Source organism: Macaca nemestrina, chromosome 19 (assembly GCF_043159975.1).
Source record: "Macaca nemestrina isolate mMacNem1 chromosome 19, mMacNem.hap1, whole genome shotgun sequence".
Classification (NCBI taxonomy): Eukaryota; Metazoa; Chordata; class Mammalia; order Primates; family Cercopithecidae; genus Macaca; species Macaca nemestrina.
The window spans coordinates 45,619,383-45,643,413 of record NC_092143.1 but is presented as its reverse complement, the minus strand read 5'-3'; positions in this window follow the sequence as shown (position 1 = coordinate 45,643,413).

Here is a 24,031-nt window from a genome sequence, read left to right as displayed (position 1 = left end):
GCCCGGCCTTGGTGTTATTTTTCTTACCTAACCTCCCCCGCCACCCCCAGTAAACTGCAGACCCATGACTCGGTCACTCTCTTTGGGCCTTGTGTCCTTCCATCTAGGCAGGGATGGGGCCCTGACCTTGCCTCGAACCCTCTTCCAGAGAGAATTAAGAGATGATCCTGTTAATTGTTCAGTCATCCCTCACACGTGCAGAGGCAAAAGCACATGACTTTATTTGATCCTTACTGCAAACCATTAGGGAAAAACTCCATGTTTTCATTGTGGCAGTGTTTGAATGTACGCAAAAGGAGGTGAACACGCGCGATGCATGGTGCAGGATGGGCTTGGTGACGTTCCCTGACACTGGGTTCTGGAATGGCAGGGCCAGACGCATGATCTCTGCAGTTTGACTCCTCTCTCCATGCTGCTCCCACACTTTATGGCACATGACATATGTAATTATGTGGTCACATCTGCATCCTTCCACCTGGCTTGGAAACAGGCAGCACCTCTGATCCTCAGGGTGGGGGCAGGAATCCAGTGGCAGCTGGGGGGCTGTCTACAGCTGAGCTAACGGGATACTTCTGAGCATGGAGAGGACTGAGTCTGTGTCTCCCTGGGGTCTGATGGGCACAGATCTCTGGACAGCATATCTCTGGGCAAGGGAACAGCATCAGAATCATTTGGAGAGCTTTTCTTATATATGTGTTGTGTGCCTTATCCCAACCTATTCTAATACCAGCAGGGATAGGGAGAAGACAGGTGCATTTTGGAAAATTTCCCAGGCAAATCTTATACCCATCCATTCTCAGAGTGAGAACCATGGCCCAAGGGGCTCATGGGAGTAAGAAGTCCATGGGGACCCAGATCTACTCACGGCTGAATGTAGCCACCTGCTCCTAGGGGAGCGTGGAGTCAGGGCTGTGTATACAGCCGGAGCTGGGAAGTCAGACTTGCCTGGTCCACCTCCTCAGGAGCTATTTGACCTTGGGCAAGTCACTTGACCCTGAAGTCCTCTGCCTGCTTATCTACAAAATGGAAATCATCGAAGCCCTTACCTCAGGTGAGATAACGCTCTTAGCACAGAATCTGACACACCACACTCAAGAATGTTAGCCACTCTGTTATTTCCAATGGTGACATCAGACAAGGGTGAAGGGGAAGGAATGTTCTCTGTTCTGGGGCCCAAGTGAGCTGCAGACTCTTCTCCCTCCTTCACAGGCAAGATGCCAATGGCTAGAGGCTCCTCCGGAAATCCAGCCCAGCCAGATCTCCTTTCAGGCTGGAGCTGGGACCACCCTCCTTTGTCTGGAGCTGGGGAAACTGGTTTGGGGAACTGGAGAGTTTCTGGTGTCACCCGCACCCTTTCTCTTCTGGGTGCTGTTCTCAGCAAGGGGAGAGCCATGCAGACAGGCGTTCCTTTTCAGCATGAACAGGTGGGAAGCCTGGAACCAGAGAAGGATGCTGGGAGGCTGGGGGTGGGCAAGGAGTGCTGGCGCCGGCGGGGAGGCTTTGACAGGGCTGTGAAGGAGGTACATTCACAGACTCCCCAGAATCCCCTCTTCCCTCTTTTTTGGCAGCCCTGATCCCCAAGGTGTCACACTACCAAAGCACCCTCCATGCAGGGGAAGGGGGCTCAGTCAACTAACACCCATTAAGTGTCGTATTTAAGATGGGGCAATACCTTGTAGTGATTTTGCAACTGGCACCAGAGCCCTTTCTTCAAATGTTCCTTACTCAAGTGCTCAGACTGGAGAGAGACTGGGGGCTTGGCATCGTCCCTGCCACACACACAGCAGTCCCAGGGGTACCCCTTGGGTCCCTGGGGCTGGGGAAGCATGACCAAACAGCAAAGGAGAGATGATTGCCAGGGAGTCTCAGCCACGAGAGCCTCTGAGGCCCATCCACTCCCTGTCCCCTTCCCCTGTGAGCTGCCCACTCCTGCCCCGGCCCCCCCCCCCCCCCCCCGCCACTCCTGGAGCCAGGAAGGGCAGAGTCAGCACTTGAACTCAGAACCCTGTAGTCAGATTCCTGCTCGGCCCTTGGTGGTGGGGACTGACGGGGAGCCTTCTCATCTGCCCATCCTGCCAGACTGGCTCCAGGCCTGCAGGACCCACTCCGATATTTGGGCATGGACCCTGTGCCAGACCCTTCCTGCCCGAAACCTGAGGTCTCCAGCCCTTGTCTGAGGGTTTTCTGTTTCCTGGTCCTGGGAGCTTGCAGGGAGGGGACAAAAATGAAGATCTAACCCCACTTATTGCCAACACTCTTGCCTCCCTGTGCCAGGGATTAGGGATGAGAGTGCTTTTGAGGCAGGGTCCCCACAGCCCAGGTGGGCTGATGAGATGAGCTGTCACCCCATATTATCCCTCCTGTCCCTACCATCACTCCCTCCTGTACCCTGAAATGCCACTGGAGGGAGGTCCCACACTTTCTGCTGTGTGTGCCCAGCTGCCACCCCCAACAAACAAATTCCTCTGAAATTGATCCAGCCAGGCTACTGGGCAGCTCCTGGCTGGACACATGAGAACGACAGCATGCATTTTATAAATGTGACCAAGGAGGGAGGCCCTGCTGGAGCAGGACAGAAGGGGCTCTAGTGTTGAAGGCGTACTGGTGCTGCCCTTTGAGTTAACTCATCCCCCTAGGTCTTCACACATCCCGTGTCCTGGACACCAGCCTCCCTCTTCTATCCTCGGATCCATCTGATGCCAAAGCCAGTGTTCCTTCCTCCCCACACACAGCAGTCAGAAGTAACAGATTTGATGCATACACGGCCAAATGGAGGAGCTTAAAACAGAGCCGAGAGAAGAAAGTCAGAGCGTGAGATGCACAACACAACCCATTTACATTAATTAAAATAGATGTGCCCCAAACGAAGATGTGCATGTATAAAAACATGAAGTCTGTTAGCAAGGTGCCCCATGGAGCAGACAGGAAGAGAGTAGGGAGTGGGGTCAACAAGAAATCAGAGAACAAAGAGAGAGAGAGTGAGAGAGAGAGGGAGAGGAAAAAGGAAGAAAAATGAAGCAAGCAAACTCTTTAAGCCACTTCTGAATGTTTCTTCTGGGAATAAAATTTGGATTTATTTAACATATATATTTTTTCACATAAAATAAAGCCTGTACAATTTTCAAAAATGGAAAGTTGTTTTGATCAGTATTTTATTATTATTATTATTGTTATTATTATTTGAGATAGGGTCTCACTCTGTTGGTCAGGCTGGAGTGCAGTTACCCAATCACAACTCAATGCAACCTCAAACTCGTGGGCTCAAGCGATCCTCTCGCCCCGCTTCTGGAGTTGCTGGGACTACAGGCATGCGCCACCACGTTCAGCTAATATTTTATATTTTTGTAGAGTTGGGGGTCTTGTTATGTTGCCCAGGTTGGTCTCAAACTCCTGGCCTCAAGTGATTCTTCTGCCTCGGCCTACCAAAGCTCTGGGACTACAGGCATGAGCCATACTGCACCAGGTCTTGGTTAGACATTTTTTAAAAGCAGACTTTGTGTGTGTGTGTGTGTGTGTGTGTGTGTGTGTGTGTGTGTGTGTGTGTTTCTTTTTCCTGAAGGCTGTTTCATGGCTTACAGGGCAAAGGGTAAAGGACCGATACAATGTTCTCTTTAAAACGTTGTAGAAACAAAGAAGAGAAGTCCCTTTCTCTGCATAGGAAGGGACAGGTGTGTCTGAGCTGATCCCACGCCATGACAGTGGCTGCATTGCCCCTGTATCAAGGCCACCTGCAAGTGCAATCAGAGAGAGTCAGACTTTGACCGTGTGAAGATACAAGACGATTCCAGGGTGAGACATGAACTAGAAAAAGAAAAAAACGAGGATGGAGAATTACGCACACTCTGTACTGGAGAGTTACTCTCCAATGACGAAGAGGAGCCCTGTAGACTAAATGACTCCAGAACTTTTCACAGAGCAAACACGAACCAAATAAATGAGCCCTCACTGAGATATTGCATGGTGGGTTGTGGTCAGAGTGCCAATCCAGGAGGCTTCCTGAAGGAGGCGAGCACCAGAAGCCAGAAGCACCAAGCCAGAGGCTGAGCAGGCTGGGCAGGAGCTATTGCTGTGTACTCTGGAAGCAGGGGTAGCTGGTTTGGACCCCTTCATCTGTAAGAGGACACGCTAGACCTCCTGCGTGCACTCCTTTGATTGGCCTCTCTCAGTACCTTTGAAAGGGGCGTGGGTCTGAACCTGGAGCTGGGCATTGTTCTTCATGCCCTGTGGAGGAGGCTCCTCTAGGGGCGAGTGTGGAGGGCAGGCTGGAGTCTTCTCCTGAGCAGGTCGGTTCTCGTGTGTGTGTGTGTGTGTGTGTGTGCATGCACAGGCAAGCACCTGTGTGCACGTAGGCATGAGGGAAGGGGTGGTTAGGGCCCAAATTTACCCAGTGAAGAGAGCCCAAAGTTGCAGTTTTTGTCACCAGGAAGTACGGAGGTACAGGCCAGCAAACCTCTTGGAGGGCCCAAGAGAGCAAGCTCAGGTTTATAGAAGCTATCGTCAGCAGGGGAGGGGCCTGAGGCCTGTCACTTGGCAGGACCCATTAAAGAGAAAAGGGCTCAAGGTCCCAAGTACGTAGAAGAGTGGCCACCCCCTCCAGGAGCATGAGTGGAAATGATGTGTGTCCCTGGTGGGAATTTGTGGGCTGGGTTTTATTATTGACAAATAAAAATTGCATAGATTTGGCCGGGCGCGGTGGCTCAAGCCTGTAATCCCAGTACTTTGGGAGGCCGAGGCGGGTGGATCACGAAGTCAGGAGATCGAGACCATCCTGGCTAACATGGTGAAACCCCGTCTCTACTAAAAATACAAAAAACTAGCCGGGCATGGTGGCGGGCGCCTGTAGTCCCAGCTACTCGGAGGCTGAGGCAGGAGAATGGCGTAAACCCGGGAGGCGGAGCTTGCAGTGAGCCGAGATCCGGCCACTGCACTCCAGCCTGGGTGACACAGCGAGACTCTGTCTCAAAAAAAAAAAAAAAAAAAAAAAATTGCATAGATTTATGCTATACAGCATGATGTTTTGAAATATGTAAACATTGTGGAATGGCTAAATCACACTAATTAATATATGTATTACCACATACACTTATCATTTTTGTGTGTGTGGTGAGAACACTTAAAATTTACTTCCTTAGCAATTTTCAAGTGTCCAGCATTGTTATTAACTATAGTCACCATGTTGTACAATAGCTCTCTTGAATGTATTTCTCCTCCTAACTGAAATTTCATATCCTTTGATCGACATCTCTCTAATCCCACCCCCTCCCCAACCCAGGCTGGCGCCTTTAAGCAGTGGGTGTGCCTCCTCTAAGTTTTCTTTCCACTGCACAGTTGCAGACCGCAAGGCCTTAGGCCAGGGTTGGTGGAACCACAGAAGAGAATGAGCTTGGGTGCCTGAATCACCACAAGGAAGACAGCTGCCCCCTGACGGGACTTGGACTGTGCCTTGGACTCAGACAGGAGAAATAGATTTCTACTGTGTTCAAGCCTGTCTGCATCTAGGGCCTGGTTATCTCAGCTGTTTACCTGCCCTAATACTCAACATTCCCAGGCTTGTACGTGCATGCATCATTACCCCTGTTGAGTCTGTCCCTGCTTAGGCCTCCATAGTTGCTGGATTCCTCCATCCATCCACCCATCTACCCATTCATCCTACAAATGCTATTGACTTTTTTGGATGTGTACACTGTGCCGGGTGCAGGACTCATGTCTTACTGTGTTGCTCACACTCTTCACTGCCTCTCCAGCTTCTCTGAATCCCATTCGATTTTCCCAGTCTACTTCAGACCCGCTGCCTGCTCAGAAGCCCTTCCTGACCGCTGCAGGCCAGGCCTTTGACAACTCAATCCCTCACAACTAGCCAGTCCACGAACCCATTCCTGGATTCTTTTCTGGGGGGCAAAACGGGGGAGACAGGGATGTGAATCCTCCCAGACTGGGATAGTAAAAGTCTCAGGTGGCAGAGAGAAGGTGAAAGCTAATTTTAGCTATAAACCCACAGATGTCAGGCATGTGGAGGAAACAGGACCTCTTGATAATGGATGACATTTCTCCTGCGTATGAGCCTCTAATGTCCTCTCTCACTCTTCTCTTGGACACACGTACGCCTTCAGACCCACAAACAAGACAGCGGGGCAGTTGTGCCTGAAACAACTGAGAAGTTGGGTCCTCGCCCACATGGGTGAGAGTTGCTGCGGCAGCTGGCAGACCTTGGTGGGCCACATGCCAGGCAGAGCTGGGACTCCAAGGAAGGATACTGGGGTGACCCTGGAGGAGGTCTAGGTGGGAGGGTCTGAGCTCAGTTCCAAGCCTGGGTGTCAAAGGTGCTAGAGAGAGTCATGGAGCAGGGCTCTGGCCTTTCCCCACTGGGTCTATTTGCCTTTCCATATTTTATAGTTTTGATAGTTAGCTTTCTAGAGGTCACCTCCTCCGTGAAGCCTTCCTGAGTTCTATCAGGCAGAGAATTCCCTCCCACCTTTTTCATGCGCCTGTTAGAACCCTGAGGTCGTGGTGTCATCGTTTATCTTTCTTTCTAAACTATGGCTATCCCAGACCCAGGACTGCTAGTATCCAGTACGGCACCCGGCACAGAGAAGGCACGCAATACACAGTAATAATAACAGAGCTGTCCCTAACAGATGAAGAATATGGACAAACTGAAGGAAAAGAGACTTAAAATCCTATAAGAAAATGTAAAAAGATAGGAACAGACAATTCACACACATAAAAGATATAAAAATAGCCCTTAAACAAAGAAGAAGATGTTCAGCTTCACTCATATTAAGAGAAATGCTAATTAAAAGTCACTCATCAGCCAGGCAGAAACGCAATCGCTTGACAATCCGCGCTGCTGAGGGCGGTGGGGAGACAGGTCCTCTTAGACATTCGTTGCTGGTGGAAATGCAAAATGGCAAAATCCCATGAAAGATAATTTGTCGACATCTGAGAAAACTACATAGACATTTACCTTTCCACTCAGTAACCCCCTTCTAGGAATTTACCCTGAAGACACATCTTAACAGTATGAAAATACATAAGTACACACACTCGTGGCAGCATTATTTGTAATGGCAAAAATATAGGAAATTACCTAAATGTCAGAGCATAAGAGATGAGTCGAATAAACTAGGAGACAGCCACACAGTGGGGTGCTGCCCAGCCATAAGAATGACCCGGCAAGATCTCTGAACAGATACGGAGTGATTTTCAGGAAATGTTACGTGAAAACAGCAAAATGCAAAGAGAATATGTAGTATACTGTCTTTTATGTAAGGAATAAAGGAAATAAGAAAAAGTGTATGTATCAGCTAATTTCTTTTCCAAAAAGAAGCATAGGAAAGATAAACTAGAAATGAATAAAATTGATTATCTTTGAAGGGTGAGGTGAGGGACGAAGACTGGAGAGGAGTTTGTGACAGTGATGCTTCTCTTTCATTTTCAGAATTATATAAATATTATATGTATTAAAAAACTAATAGTAAATCAACAAGGATGTGGCAAACCCTAAAATTGAGTTTAAATGGAAACAGATGAATCCAAGTGTATTTCAAATTACTAAAATAACCACACTAAAGGGGAAAAAAAGGAAACTAAGTATGTTTGGTTTTTGTTGTTTTTTGTTTGTCTCACTCACTCTATCACCCAGGCTGGAAGGCAATGGCACGATCTCGGCTCACTGCAACCTCTGCCTCCCAGGCTCAAGTGATTCTCCTACCTCGGCCCACCAAGTAGTTGGGACTACAGGTGTGCACCACCATACCCAGCTAACTTTTTGTATTTTTTTTGTAGAGATGGGGTTGCACCACGTTGTCCAGGCTGGTCTCGAACTCCTGGGCTCAAGCAATCCTCCTGCCTCGGCCTTCCAAAGGGTTGGGATTACAGGCATGAACCATTGCACCCAGCTCCAAGTAATTTTTGAACACAGTACTTTGACCATATCCCCTCAGTCTACAGAAAAACAGAGTTAAAAGTAAGTCTTGATCTCTTAGGCGGCTTGTTTTTTGCAGTATAATAAGAACATTATTGGGATAATTGACAAAACTGGAATATGGACTTCAGATTAGGAAAAAATAATTGTATCAATATGACAAATGTAAATTATGTTTATAGTATATTAAACACTGTGGTTATGCAGAAGAATATTCTTGTTCTTAGGAAATACATGCTAAAGTATTAGTGCTACTTTTCTGTTTGAAATTATTTCAAAATAAAAGTTAAAAAAAAAGAGCCCTCATGTATTGTGCACTTACTGTGCATTGGACATTGCCAGTACCCCTCATCTGTTGTCTCCTTTAGTCCTGACAACACTCTGAAACCAGAATTTTACCATTCCCATTTTACTAATGAGGAAACTGAGGCTCAGTGAGGGTAATTACTGGAGGTATCTGCTAGTGATCTTGGGATAATTTGAAGCCAGGTCTGCCTGACTCTAAAATCTCCCAAACATTGAATGAATGAATGAATGAATGAATGAATGACTAAGGGTCCCAAATAGCACTTTGTTGTTTCTCCCTAGCCATGCATGGGACTTTCTCTTCTCTGTGCCTTGGTTTCGTATCTTTACAATAACTTCCTGCCTCACCAATGTGCGTGCCATCTGTTAGTGCAGTGATGGTGGTGAGTGTGGCTTGGCAAACAGGAGAGCTGTTCTCCACGCATTCCAGGGGCTGTAGCTTGGCCAGGGGGAGGGCATGAGGGAGGCTGCAGACAGAACGAGGACTTTCACCAGGAGTGGGGAGTGGCAGGAGATGCCGCCCGCGCACAAAGTGGCAAGTGGGGCTCACTCACCCCGGCCAGCAGGTGTGTGGGGGAGACAGGGGACAGGACAACATTGAAGAAGTGACTGGGTTGCTGTTGAGCAGAGGGGGATACTCTTACTATAACTCCTGACCTCCCTCAGGTGCCCGCAAGGAGATGTCAATCCTGTTCAGGGAGAAACTATCTCCATGTGTCCTGATTGCTTTATTTCTTCTTGGAGCCAGATGCGGGCAGGAATCGTTCAGCTCATTCCTCGGCGGAATGAAAGAGACAGGTGGGCTGGTCCCAGGTGCTCAGATACCTTCCAGTACACCTAGGAGACTGTAGGCCAAGTGCCCTGTGGGGGAGAGCAGGTGGGGCTCATGTCCAAACCCAGGGATGTTTGCGTGATGTTGTATCTGCAGAAGCCCCATCAGCAAAACAATAAAGAAAAGGTGCTCTGATCTAAGCCTTGGGAGAGGGAGGTTGGACGCCTCCCCATCCCCTGCCCCCTGAAGGGCGGCTGCTCAGCCCAGAAGAGCAGAATGAAAACCATGTCCCAGTCGGCCAATAAAAGCCTTCCTTCTCCCCTGCTGCCTCCCAGCTGCTCCACCCACCATGAGGCTGGCCCAGGCATTAAATTAGTTTGGTTTCCCCTCTACCACCACAACAGTAGAGCGATTGGTCATGCATCCTAATATTTGCCCCAGTGTATCATCTCTGCAACTAGACTTGGGGGCTTCCTCCTGAAAGATGCCAGGAGATGACAGGGAGGGGTTGAGGGAGACCCCCACCGATGATCTATGATCCGGGGAAGATTGTCTGTAGTCGTCCTGAGATGGAGGTGGACTACCTAGCTGACCAGAAACAGGTCCACCCGCCAGACCTCTTGCAGACCCCCCTTCAGCCAGCACGGGGCAAAAGAGCATGTTGCTTGCTCTCCACTCTCTGTGGAGGGGGTAGAAGGTGAGGCAGCTGCATGGGGAGGGTACATTGAGATCCTGAGTATGGTCCATGAGTGATTCCCATCCTGTTCCCTCAGGTCCGGTCCTGACCCATCCCATCCCCTCCCATTCATTCCACCCCATCCCACCCTGCCCCGCCCCACTCCGCCCCATCCCATTCCCATCCCACCCCATCATTTTTAGCTCCCCAGGAGCACTTCCACTAACTTTTTCAGCTTCTTCAATCCCCACCCTCTAAGGAAACCAAACCTGGATTGAAACTAAGACGAAACTTAACAAAAGTTTGCAAAAGAGAAAGGCAGCCTCTGAGAGCTGAGCTGGCCGGCCCTCTTCCTTGAACAGAAACAATGACAAAAAGCAACCATGTCACACAAGGCTGCTTTGTGACCGTCACAGACCACGACAGAAATAAGACCCCTCCACATGAGCACAGACAAAAACAAGAATACCAGCCGAACCACAAAAATAAACCAACATCTGCCTCCCCCAGCCGATGGGAGTGGCTGTGGCTTCTTTACCAAATATAGGGTCAGCACTGTTTCATTCCTCCGCTTCTAGGTCAGAATCCTAAAGATACTCTAAAGTCCTCGGCCATAGAATTCTGCTGCTCCCTGACTGCACCCAGTGGAGAGGAAATCCCCACTTCTCCGAACCCTTCCCAAAGTCACTGAAGAAACACAAACCCTGCAACTTCCTTCTAACACAACCCTCCAACCGGGACGCCGCGGCTCCTCAGGGGTGTGGTCTCCCCGTCACAGCTGCATCAATAGATGGAGCTCTGGTTGGCTGCAGGTGTCTTTCCAGCAGTCCCTGACTGATGGCATCAGCTGGCTCAAGGGTGCTCATCATGAGAGCAAGTGTCTTTCATACAGTGCACCAAGTCAGGAGCCCTTCCTTCCAGCTCCCACTCATGTCTCTGCCACCAGCTACATGACCTTGAGCAGGTCCTTAACCTGGGAGTCTCGGCGTCCCTGGCTGCAAAATGGAGCAGGACTTGCCTTGCTACCACTCCCGGAAAGGGAGGATGGAGAGAGACACTGTAAAGGTGGCTGGGAGTAGTCTGACCCTTGCACAAGGTCACCATGGAATTTATTTTCAACTTCTGAGGGTGAAAAGGGACATTATTGGTAACTACACTGAGGCACAGGTATAAACCAGGCCTCTCCCCAGCAAAAGGGGAGGAAAGGTGACCTGCCTCAGAGGAGCTATGGGAAATGAAGACAGAGAGGGTGTGAGGTGCCTCTGGGAGTTGATGAGTGTAGTGGGGTGAAGGAGGGCCCCCCAGAAGACATACACATGTCCTAACCCTCAGAACCTATGAATGTGACCTTATCTGAAAAAAGGGTCTTTCCAGATGTAATTAAATTAAGGATCTTGAGATGAGTCATCCTGGATTACCTGGATGGTCCCTGAATCCAATGACAAGTGTCTTTATGGAAACAGAAGAGGAGAGAAGACCCAGGGCACAGATAAGCCATGGGAAGATGGAGGCAGGCACTGGAGCACTGTGGTCACAAGCCAAGGAAGCTTGGAGCCACCAGGAGCTGGAAGAGATGGTGCCTCTGGGAGTTGATGAGTGTAGTGGGGTGAAGGAGGGCCCCCCAGAAGATCCTTTGGAGGAAGTCCAGTCCTGCTGACATCCTGATTCTGGACTTCTGTCTTCCAGAATTGTGAGAGGATAACTTTCTGTTGTTTTAAACATCAAGTTTGTGGTGATTTGTTATGGCAGCCCTGGAAAACAAAACCAGTGGTTAGGGGGGCCTTTAAGGACACTCTCCCTGGATGCTCTGTCCCTCCCAGGGATTCTCTCTGGAATTATTCAGTTGCAACAGAGGTCACCCTCCAACTCCCACCTCCTGGCCCAGGTTTCAGCCTTGCCCAGGGAGGAGGTAGGGCTCCAGGCCTGCAAGCGTCTCTCCTGGAGTGCTGAGCCCTAGACGCACACCTTGCCCCAGCTATGGGGAGGGGGCAGCTGTCTAAGCAGCTGAGGATCTGAGGATTGCTCTAGTGTGGCAGAAAAAGAGCCTAATCCATTCTGTTTTAGGGGCATCTGGCCAGGCCCTGGCCCAGGACTGAAGAAGCTGTGGGAAGTAGGTCTGTAGGCCTGCCCAGGAGCCAAATAAAACCCGGGGTCAGGGGAAGGAGCAGCAGAAGATGAAGTCAGAGGCCTGTAACCTCCCCTTCCTTTCTTTCTTTCTTTCTCTCTCTCTCTCTCTCTCTCTCTCTCTCTCTCTCTCTCTCTCTCTCTCTCTCTTTCTTTTCTTTCTTTCTTTCTTTCTTTCTTTCTTTCTTTCTTTCTTTCTTTCTTTCTTTCTTTCTTTCTTTCTTTCTGTCTCTCTCTCTCTCTCTCTCTCTCTCTCTCTCTCTCTCTCTCTCTCTCTCTCTCTCTTTCTTTCTTTCTTTCTTTTTCTTTTTCTTTTCTGAGACAGGGTCTCTGTCACCCAGGCTGGAAGGCAGTGGCGCAATCTCAGCCCACTGCAATCTCCGCCTCCTGGGCTCAAGCAATCCTCCCACCTCAGCCTCCTGAGTAACTGGGACTACAGGCGCCTGCCACCATGCCCGGCTAATTTTTGTATTTTTTGTAGAGATGGGGTTTTGCCATGTTGGCCAGGCTGGTCTCAAACGCCTGAACTCAAGCAATCTAACTGCCTTGGCCTCCCAAAGAGTTGGGATTATAGGTGTGAGCCATTGCGTCCGGCCACCTCCCCTATTATCACTTTTAAGAGGATCTGATAAACTGGCTCGTGCCTAGACCTGAGTATGGCGCTTCCTCTCCCTGGGGATGGGGGCAGAAGGCAATGCTGGAAAGGATGCCTCAGATTCAGGGAGGAATGTTGGGTATTGTGCAGTGTTCCTCCCTCCCCTTTCCCCATCATACTCCCCATCACTCTCATCACACTTTTGAACTAAGGTCCCAAATTCCTTCATGGATCCAGATAAGATCTGACATACCCTGCAATATCTTTTAATATGCAAATCCCTGCGATAGAAGCAACTGAGGCCCCTGTATTGATTCCCTGACGGAGGCAGAAGGTCCCTGTAAGGGAGAGATGGGAAAAGAGAGAAGACATCCAAAGGGAAATTCCATTTTCTTCCGTATTTCGACCTGGGCCATGCCTGGTGCCAAGGCTGCAGGAAAAGTTAGCAATGATGGGAAATGTTGGGATTTGCATTTCCATTTCTAGTGGTTTCCTCCTTTCTCCACCCATTTTCCAGTCTTGCTTTTCTAAATTACCTCCTGCTTTCCCCAGAGCTAGAGCTCTGGAGCTGGGCTGCTCAGGGAATGTCATGGTCTCCATTTTGAGGAGATTTATAACAGGAAAGGCTAGAAGGAAACATTTAATTTAAAAAACTTTTACATATAAGCATTTACTCTTTGTGATGTATAGTTTTAAGGGTTTTGGCCAGTGCATACAGTCATATACTTACCACCAGTGGCCCGACATAGTTCCATCACCCCAAAATTCCATGTGCTGCCCTTTATTTTACTTTATTTTATTTTATTTTATTTTTGAGCCAGAGTCTGGCTCTGTCGCCCAGGCTGAAGCGCAGTGGCACTGTCTCAGCTCACTGCAACCTCCGCCTCCCGAGTTCAAGCCATGCTCCTGCCTCAGGAGGAAAAAGTAATCAGCTTGTTTATCTCTACAAAAAATTCCCATTGGGTTTTAATTGAGATTGTGTTGAATCTATAGATCGATCTGGGCATAGCTGACATTTTAACAATATTGAGTGTTTTTTTCCATGAATGCTCTGTGTCTATCCACTTATCTTTGATTTCCTTCAGTAGTATTTTATAGTTTTTGGCAGACAGATCCTACATATATATTATTAGATTTATACTCAAGAATTTCATTTTTGGGTGCTATAGTAAATAGTACCTTAAATTTTTTTTTGAATTGTAATTTTGCATATTGTTCAGAGCAGGGGTACTTAAAATGCAATTGATTTTTTTTTTTTAGAGTCAGAATCTCATTTTATCACCCAGGCTATAGTGCCATGGTGTGATCGTAGCTCACTGCAACCTTGAACTCTTGAACTCCTGGGCCCAAGTAATCTTCCCACCTCAGCCTCCCAAGTAGTTAGGACTATAGGCATGCATCACCGTGCCTGACTAATTTTTTATTTTCATTTTTTGTGGAGGTGGGGGTCTCACTATGTTGTCCAAGCTGGTCTTGAACTCCTGGCCTCAAGTGACCCTCCTACCTCGGCCTCCCAAAGTGCTACAATTAGAGGCATGAGCCACGATGCTCATCCTACAATTGATTTTTGTATGTTTTTCTTGTATCCTGCAAACTTGCTAAACTTACTTTTGAATTCTAGGGGCATTTTGTAGATTCTTTGGGATTTCCCACAAAGATAATCATGTTACTTGTGAGTGGAGACCATTTTATTTATTTATTTCCAGTCTATATGCCTTTCATTTCTTTGCCTTGCCTATTGTATTGAGTAGAAATTCCAGGGCAATGTTGAATAAGAGAGGTGAGAAAGGACAGCCTTCTCTTATTCTTGATGTTAGGAGGAAAGCATTTAGTGTGTCACCATTAAGTATGCTGTTAGCTGTAGGGTTTTTTGTTGTTGTTGTTGCTTTGTTTTGTTTTGTTTTTTCCTGAGACAGAGTCTCGCTCTGTTGCCCAGGCTGGAGTGCAATGGTGCGATCTCAGCTCACTGCAACCTCTGCCTCCTGGGTTCCAGCGATTCTCCTGCCTCCACCTCCTGAGTAGCTGGGATTACAGGTGTGCACCACCATGCCCGGCTAATTTTTGTATATTTAGTAGAGACAGGGTCTCACCTTGTTGGCCAGGCTGGTCTTAAATTCCTGACCTCGTGATCTGCCTGCCTTCACCTCCCAAAGTGCTGGGATTACAGGCCTAAGTCTCTGTGCTTGGCCTGTAGGGTTTCTACGATGCTCTTTATCAAGTTAAGGAAGTTTCTTCCATACCTAGTATGCTGAGAGTTTTTGTTATGAAGGCATGTTGAATCTCGTCAAATGCCTTTTTGTATCTAATAAAATAATCACATTGCTTTTCTTTATTACTTTGTCAATATAGTGAATTACATTGATTTTCAAATGTTGAACCAGTCTCAAATTTCTAGAATAAGACTCACTTGGTCTTAGTACATTATCTTTTTGTTTTTAATTGCTGAATTCATTTTTCTATTTTGTTAAGGATTTTTGCATCTATGTTCATGAGGGATAGATATTGGTTTTTACTTTATTTTTCTTGTAATATCGTTGTCTGGTTTTGTCATTAGGGTAATTCTGGCTTGGTAAAATGAGTTGGAGAGTATTTCTTCCTCTTACTTTTGGAAGATATTGTGTAGAATTGGTATTATTTTTTCCTTAAATGTTTGATAGAATGGGAAGCCCTGGAGTTATCTTTATTGAAAGGTATTAAACCATGGATTCAATTTATTTAATGGATATACAACTATTTAGGTTATCTGCTGCTTTTTGAGTAAATTTGGTTGTTTGTGTAAGAAATTACCTACATTCTCTTATTATCCTCTTAATGTCTGTGAAGTCTGTAGTGCTGTCTCCTCTTTCAATTCTCATCTTGGTAATTTGTGTCTTCTCTTTCTCTCTCTCTTTCTCTCTCTCTCTCTCTCTCTCCTAGTATGGATGGCTAGATGTTTATAAGTTCTATTAATTTTTTCAAAGAACCAGCTTTGGTTCCATTGATTTTGTTCGTTGTTTTTCTGTTCTTTATGCCTCTCCTTCTGCTTGCTTTGGGTTAATTTACTTTTCTTTTTCTAGTTTGTTCAGGTGGAAGCTTATTTTACTATTTGAGATCTTTCTTTTTTTCTAATAAAAACATTTAGTGTTATAAACTTCCCTCAAAGCACTACCTTACCTGCATTATACAGACTTTGATATGTTGTAGGAGAAAGCCACTTTAAATGGCAATAAAATATTTAACTAGTAGCTGGGTATGGGAAATTGAAAATAAAGGGCTTAGACACAAAATTAGAAGGTTTCATTGGAAGCTAAGACTACTAGCAGTTGGGAATGAGCAGGCAAGGCTTTATAAATGAAGTGAGATTTGAACTCAGCTTTAGAGATGGCATAGTGAAGGCTGAAGGTTGCCTAGCCAATATCCATTGCACTCTTCTTCCCTAGTAATAGAACCCTGTGCTCAGTTGAGAAGAGTTGCCTAGCCTCCCTTATAGTTAGATGTGGACATGAGCCTGGGTTCTGTGGATGCGATGCAGCCGAGGTGGTGTGTGCGACTTTGAGGAAGTCTGCTTCAAAAGAAGTGGCTCACAGGGGAGACGTGCGTTCATTGTTGTTCTCTCTGTCCTCCTTTTTGCTTCCTGGCAGACATCTTGGTCTGCAAGGCATACTTGGGGTATGGAGTGGGTGTATGGGGATGCCAGAGCAAAAAGACAGAAGCAGCCTGGGTTCCTGACAATTTTATGGAGTTTCCACACCAGCCCTGGATTGCTCACCCCTGGACTTACTCTACCCAGATATTATAGAATATACCATTGGATGTTTGAGCCACTTTTACTGGGGGAGGAGGGATTCATTTATCTGCAGCTGAGGGCAGTCTTGATCCCGATGAGGAGGATTAGGAATGTAGAGGGGAGAAGAAAGGGCATTTAGCAGAGGGATGAGGAGCAATGCTGGAGGAAAGCCTGGGGAAGATGAAACTGGTGGAGTGGAGACCAATTTGTCTGTGTAGGGCAGTAGTGGGAAGTGGGGTTGGTAGGAGCCAAACACTAGAAGGCCTTAAAGGAATCTAAATGCTACTAACCTGCTGGAAACTTTGGTAAATTGGTTTCATTTTCCTGGCCTGCTTCCTCATCCATAAAACCTGGGGATTTACTTGGATTAGAAGCTTTCAACCTGAAGTTCATGCACAGATTTCATGGGAGTCTAAGAACCTCTTGCCAAATCACATACATTTTGCATCTATGTGTACTTTTCTGGAGAGAGGCCCACAATTATAATCAGATTCTCTGAAAGGTCTGCAGCTCCCAAATAGTTAAAAATCACTAACCCAGATGCTTCCCGCATGAAAGGTCTCTCACTGACTTTATTATATGGGCTAGAAGGAGCCTTTGATGTTTTCTAGGGAGCAGGGAAGTGAACATGGTAAAATTAAGGTTTTGGGTGCCTATGAAACATTGTTAATCTGATAACAAATACCTGTATAAAATGTGTTTTTAAAAGTTACAATGCAAGAAAAAGAAAATTAAAACTTTCCTGTAATTACTCCACCCTACGAACACCATGGTAGCTTCTTATTTTCAGAGAGATACATATATTTATTTATTTATTTGTTTGTTTTTTATTTATTCACTTTTTGTTTTCAGGCAGAGTCTTGCTCTGTCACCCAGGCCAGAGTACAGTGGCATGATCTGGGCTCACAGCAACCTCTGCCTCCTGGGTTCAAGCAATTCTCGTGCCTCAGCCTCCCGAGTAGCTGGGACTAGAGGTGTGCCACCATGCACAGGTAGTTTTTGTATTTTTAGTGGAGATGGGGTTTTGTCATGTTGGCCAGGCTGGTCTCCATGTTGGCCAGGCTGGTCTTGAACTCCTGACCTCAGGTGATCTGCCCACTCGCCCTCCCAAAGTGCTGGGACTCTAAGTGTGAGCCACCATGCCCAGCCTATACATATATTTAAAAAATAAAACTTAGATCACCTAAATGTACTGCTTTGTAACCTGCCCTTTCACTCAGCAACATACAGTGAACATTTCTCCATGCTATGAAGTGTTTTTCTACGATACCCATTTTCTATGGCTAGGAAATATTACACACAGGAATTTCTGGGTGTTTTTGTGCTATGGGAGGCAAAGGGTTTTGAGAGTAGGTGCAGCGGGGGCACCAAATTAGCAAGAATCCGACACTGTGCAAAATGCCAGGAGGCTGCGATCAGCATCCCCAGGCAGCCTGGGGGTATGAGATAGAAATGATGAAATTCCCCCCACCCTTGAACTACTCCATAGAATGGGATTGGGGGTGCACACAGAGCACAAGGAGTAAACTGCAGGATCCAGAACAGGCATAGAACTAAAAGCCAGAAATAAACCCCAGAGAAAATCACATGGGAAAATGAAAACTTTCCTGCACAGGTGGGAGTGGATTACAGACACAATGGAGCAGGTGGTCTTACCTGGAAACCCAACTTGCTTTAAAGCTCTGTGAAGGGCTCTGTGCCCTCCCATGCTCCCACCAAAGCCTTCTGGAATCCAGATCGTATTTATCAGGACAAGCCCTGCCATGACTTTACCTTGAGAGAAGGCACTAGAGATTTGAATCCTTTTGAGGGCAGGGATTCAGGAGCTCATGTCTGGCTCTGTCCCCTAGGTGAAGGGAGTGGGCGCACACTCCCAGGAGGTCCTGGCATTTGCTGGGCACTGCGCCTCTCACAACAGTCTGAGTTGTAGGAATGATGATCCCATTACCTGGATGAGGAAATGCAGGCGCTGAGAGGTCAGGTGACTTGCCATGGTCCCCTAACCAAAGGGTCATGTGAAGAGACCTGAAGTAGGCAGGGAGAATAGGGGCCCCTGGAGGAAGTTTCCCGAGGGATAGGCCGGCAACTGCGCATCTGTGTCATGAGCACCCTGGGGTGGGGCACGAAGACTGTGAGGGTTGGGGGTGGATGATGTGCAGGTAGGTCCAGGCCTGTGCATGTGGAGTAGGTGAAAGAGTGAATAACATGCAGATTTCAGAGGGGAAGATTACAGCTGGGAGCTACTTACTGAGCAGGAGCTGATGAAAAATTCCCTGGCTCCAGATGCCACTGCAGGCCCCTGAATGGGGAGGATGGCAGGGCTGGGCCAGGGCCTCTCCTTCAGCAAGGGTCCCTGCTTTGAAGTGCTGAGAGCAGGGGGAGGGTGATGCTGGGGTCTTTCCACCAGGAGACTCAGCTTGGAGATGGGGACAGAGGCGAGAGTGTCTATTGCATTTCAAATCAGAGGTGAAACTCAAGTCACCCTCCTCCCTGAAGCCCCCACCCACCTGGGACACTTTGTCCTCTCCCTGTTTGGACTCTGTCTGTGCCCCTAATCTGTGTCACTCAGTACACACTGGTCCCATTGCTGGGGAGCTTTTATCTTCTGTCACGCTCTCCTTCAGAGGGCAGGGGCATGCTGCCTATCCTCCAGGCACCTGTCCCCTCCGCCCACCCGAGGCCTGAGTCCTTATGAGAGGCTTGTTGCCCAAAGCTCTTCCTCTTCCTGATGGCGGGGACTTGTCCAGGGGATGAGGGACTTGTGCAGGGCACCCTGAAATTAAGGGTGTGGTAAGCCAAGGAAGGGAGCAACTGGAAGATGCTGGAAGCCAGACTAAGGATAGAGTGGCCATGGAGTGACAGCTGGGAGCTGCAGCCTTTACAGAGCTAGAGACCAGATAGCTTTCTTGGGTCCATGTGACAAAGTTGCAACTACAGGGCACATAAAAAGGGGGGCTCTAATCTCATATCTTCCTATCGTGTATATTTTAATATCTTAGTAGCCTCTTAAGACCTCAGAGCCTCACTTTTCTCACCTGCTGCTAGACTGATCTTTCTAACAGGCAAATCAGATCATGCTGCCCATTGTTCAGAGCTCTTGGGGGAGGTGACAAAGAAAATCCCAGGCCTGGCCCCTAAATGCTTTCCTGCCTACTCTGCTTTCACTGTCTCAGCCTAAGCCCATATCTGTCCCCCAACCTAACAGTGGGGCCCACACTCCTCCAGTGTCCTTCCCCAGCCCTGGTCTCTCAGCCACCCAGGGACCACTGGTTGGAAAGGAGGAACCTTGTGGGTGGGTGAAGGGCCTTGGATCTGGAGCTGGTCTGGACCCTGCTGTGGGATGTGGCTTAGGAGGAGGAGGAGGAGGAGCAGGAGGAAGGGGCTAGAGGCTGGCATTTGCTGCAGGTCCCTGCAGAAAAGCCCACTGGGGTCTTTGGCCCAGGTTGGCCTCCCCTCTCCTGTCTCCGAGCCTCTTGGCTGCAAAGAGCAGAAGTTGGGTGTGGGGTGAGGGGGTGCTCGGGCACAGCTGCTGTGCCACACTCTGGCAACAGGTGGCTGACAGGGGTGCACCCAGGTGGTGGTGAGGAGAGCCCACAGCCCTTAGACCCACACGGCCCCATGAATGCTGCTTTCTCACCTGGGAAGCGAGGCACCCAGACCATCATCCAAGTTAGGGTTCAGGCTTCCTTAATTTCTAGGAGAGCCTTTCCTTTCCTCCCCAGCCCTGAAGAAGCCACTAGTCTTCATGCTCCCTCCCCTCTCCTCCTTCTCTTGAATGGAAGAGTGCTGTATGTCTTTACAATAAATACAGTGCACAAGACTGAAGACCTCTTACGTGTCCCAAGCAGGGCAGTTTGTTCCAGTATACTCCAGCTCTGAGCTGGAGTGTGCGCGTTTGCAGCCCAGCTCCTCCACATCCTGGTTCTGACGTTGGACAAGTCACTTAACTTCAGGGCCTCAACGTCCCTATCTGTAATATAGTGCATGGCAATAGAACTCAATCCTAGGGTGAAAGAGGGCTAATAGAGTTAACAGTGTCAAGTTCTCAGGACAAAACCAGGCACACCCTGAATGCCTGCCAAATATGAGTGATGATCGTCACTTTTCCATGTGACTAGTTCTTGCCAATGACACTGAGTAGTAATGCTGGGTCACTTCCAAGATAAGATATGTTGGCTGTTGAGAAGCAGGTATGCCTTCTCTCTGTTCTCCTTCCCACCTGCCCAGGGGAGGCTGGCAGGTTGACTGGACCTGAGGACCCTAACTCACCAGATGGGAAATGCTGCTTGCCTGCCAGCCAGGAATATCCAATATTTAATAAGGAGATCTAATTTGAAACATTTGTGACTTGTCTGTTACGGCAGCTGAAGGGCTTCACAGAGAATGTTTGAGCAAGGTTTGAAGGGTGAAATTGGGGTAGGGGGTGTTAGAAAGAGAAGTGTAGATTTCAGCCCAGTAGAGAAAGAATTGTTGGATTGTGACAGGTGGCCCCATAATCTCCGTGAGGCAGCGAGGCCCTTGGGCTTGGAAGCGTATGAGTAGAGTCAGTCAGGAATGTTATCCTGGAGAGCTAGGTGGCCTTTGGTGTCCCCCTCAGCTCCGAGGCCACTTCCAGCTTCCAGAAGGAAGGAGTAGAGTACTCCACGAGGTTGCCTGGAGTATCCCACACCTTTCTTCAGGGCTCGCCAAGCCTGGAGCGAGAGCTCACCGTTAGCTGCCTACAATGACCATGTTAATTGGGTATACTGAGAAGCCACCTACAGTTCCCAACGTGGCGACCAGGCTGTGTTCCAGAAATCTCTATGTGAGCCAGTTGTTTGGAACTCAGAATGCATTTCCCCATAGAAACCAAGTTATAAATGGTGGTTGGTTTTTCAGGCCAGTCCACAAATTCCTATTTAACTCATAATGTTCCTGGAGTTAGCAATGCAACGTTAACTGTGCTTGGTCACCATTTAGAGCATGGTGTATGTGGGAAAATGCATGTCAGGTTCCAGTTTGGAGTGCAGGCATACATCTCACTTCTAAGTGGCATTAGGGGGTTGGGGATGTCGTGGGGAGCCTGAAGGAAGGGCAAGTACCTTTGGGTATCAGGAACCCCCACTGCAGATGGAGAGCTCCATGTCCCCAAGATTCTGAATTGAGGAACAACAGGCAAAGACCCACAGTGAGATGGGGCAGGGGCAGGAATCTAGACACGAATGCCTCTCCCCCACCTCATTGGGCAGATCGGCCATGGTGCCTGCACAAACTCCATGACCGTGGGTGTGACTGAACTTTGGCCCAACCAGGCTCCCAGCTGCAGGTGGCCCATGTGCGGGCCACTTAGTGACCACCTGGCTGGAAGAACACTGCTGTCTGGGGAAATGGAGGTGGGTAAAGCCAATCCACTGTGGAAAATGGACTGCAGAATAGAGAGAGGCCAAGTCAGCTGGTAGCCAGGAAGGACTGCAATGCAGAAACACATTCACCAGCCAGGGTTCCAGGAGGCAAGCGACAGGCATTGACTCTAGTTTAATGAATGGAAAAGAAGGTTCTGCAAAGGGCTCTGGGCTACGCACTGGAGAAGGCCCTGTTAGTGCTGTGGCCAGAGCCCTTGCATTCACGCCACACCCTGAAGTCAGCTTACTGTGACAATGCACAGCTTGCTGGCTGTGGGGAACATACTTGGCCTGTGTGTGGGGCAAACTGGAAGTGCTGGGGCTAATGCCGGTGGAGCAGCTCTCAACCAATGATGGGTGGGGAGGTGGTGAATAAGTACCCCAGCTCTCCCTTCCTTTGATCAAGGTAACACTGAGGCCTGGTCTACACTGTCTCCCAGAGTTCCCCTGCAGGATTGAGCTCTGGTTACCCTCAGTGGTAACTGGTTTAAAATAACAGTTATCTTTTGCTATGGAACACATCATCCTAAAATGCTGTGGCCTAAAGCAATAATGATGAATTGTTTCCCATGATTGTCTGGGTTAGCTGGTGGGTCTTCTGCTGGGTTTGCCCAGGCTCATGCTTGCAGCTGTGTTCAGCTGGAGGCTGGCCAGGGCAGAAGGCCCAAGACGGGCTCACTCACACATCTGGCGGGTGGCTGGGTGCCTTGGTTCCCCTCAACGTGATCTCCCATCCTTCAGGAGGCTAGACCGGCTTCCTTATAAGATGGTCTCAGGGCAGCATTCAGAGAGGGCCCAGGCAAAAGTGGCCGGACGTCTTTAGGCCTAGGTTCCAGAACCCACTCAATGCCAAGTCTACCATATTCTATTAGCCAAAACAAGTCTCAAGACTGGCCAGATTCAAGGGGGTGGAGAAATATACTCCACCTCTGGATAGGAAGGGTGATCAAGTTCTTTAACAAGAATTGAGGATACTGCAATGGGAGAAGTCACATCCATGAAACAATCTGCCACATTTGATAACTTTATTAGCTTCCTTCCCTTCTCCTACCTTCCCTTCCTTCCCTTGTCTCGTACCATTGTCTTCCGGCATCCCCTCTCAAATAAATCCTTATACTTGAATACCTGAATCAGTGTCTGCTGCTGGGAGAACCTAAACCAAGATCCACACAGAATCATTTGGCAGGCTGGGAGTCAGGCTGCAGGCTCAGCTACCAGGCAGGATAGCCCACACCATGCCACAGAGGAAGCCAGGGCCACTGTCCCAGGCTGGTACCTCTGCCCTGTGGTACTTTCTTTTTCAGGTGCCCATGTTTGATCAAAGCCTGTTGGTCAAATGGTGCAATCTAGGTCACCTGTGTGGGGCGTTGTTGCAAGGAGGCTGCAGAGATGAGGTTTCTGAGCTCAGCAGTGGGGAGGAGGGACCCATACGGCTGGAAATTCCCCCAGGCAGAGCAAGGCTGTTCAGCACTGTCCACTTCCCCTAAGGAAGCAGAGAAGAGCATTCAGGAAGGCATGACCCCAGAGGGGGTAGGTCCCCAGGGAGGCCTGGAGTGGCTTTCCCAGTCTGTCCTGTCCTGCCCAGTTTCCTGCCCAGCACTTCCACCTTTCTTAAGGTGGTCTAGGTAAGGCTTGGTTTCTTTCTACCAAAGAAGTCCAACTAACCAAGATCAAGGTCCTATAAACACAGGGATCTGTGCTGTGGTGTTAGTTGTGCCCTGTTCTGGAATTGGAACCACAAGACCTCCTAGAGAGAAAAGGGACTTCCTGGGCCCCACCATCCGCTACAGAGAGCCCACTGGATCTTGGGCAGCATCGCCTGCCTTGGTCCCTGTGATGGTTAATTTCAGGTGTCAACTTGACTAGGCTAAGTGCTGCCCAAGTAGCTGGTGAACATTATTTCTAGGTGCCTCTGTGAGGCTGTTTCCAGAAGGGGTTGCCATTTGAGTCAGTGGATGGAGTAGAGAACACCCTCGCCACATGGAAGGGCATCGTCCGATCGGCTGAGGGGCTGAATAGAATGAGAAGGCACAGGAAGGGCATACTCGCTCTCTCTTCTCTTCCTGGGATGCTCATCTTCTCCCGCCCTTGGGCATCAGAACTCCAGGTTCTCAGACCTTCAGACCCTGGCACTTCCCAGAGCCCAAATTCTTAGGCCTTTGGCCTAGAACTGAAAGTGATACCATCAGTTCCCCAGGTTCTCCAGATTGTGGACTCCAGTGGAATTCCAGCACCAGCTTCCCTGTTCTCTATCTTGTAGATGGTAGATCGTGGGGCTTCTCGGCTTCCATAACCACGTGAACCAATTTCCATAATAAATCCCCTCCGATATATCTCTCTCTATCCTAGTGGTTGCTTTTCTCTGGAGAACCCTGACTAACACAAGTCCCTAAGAGATGGCTTCTGTCCGCACGACACCAATGCCTACTGGGTTCTTATAAGTACATTCTACTTTCTTAAGGTGGTCTAGTTAAGCCTTGTTTCTTT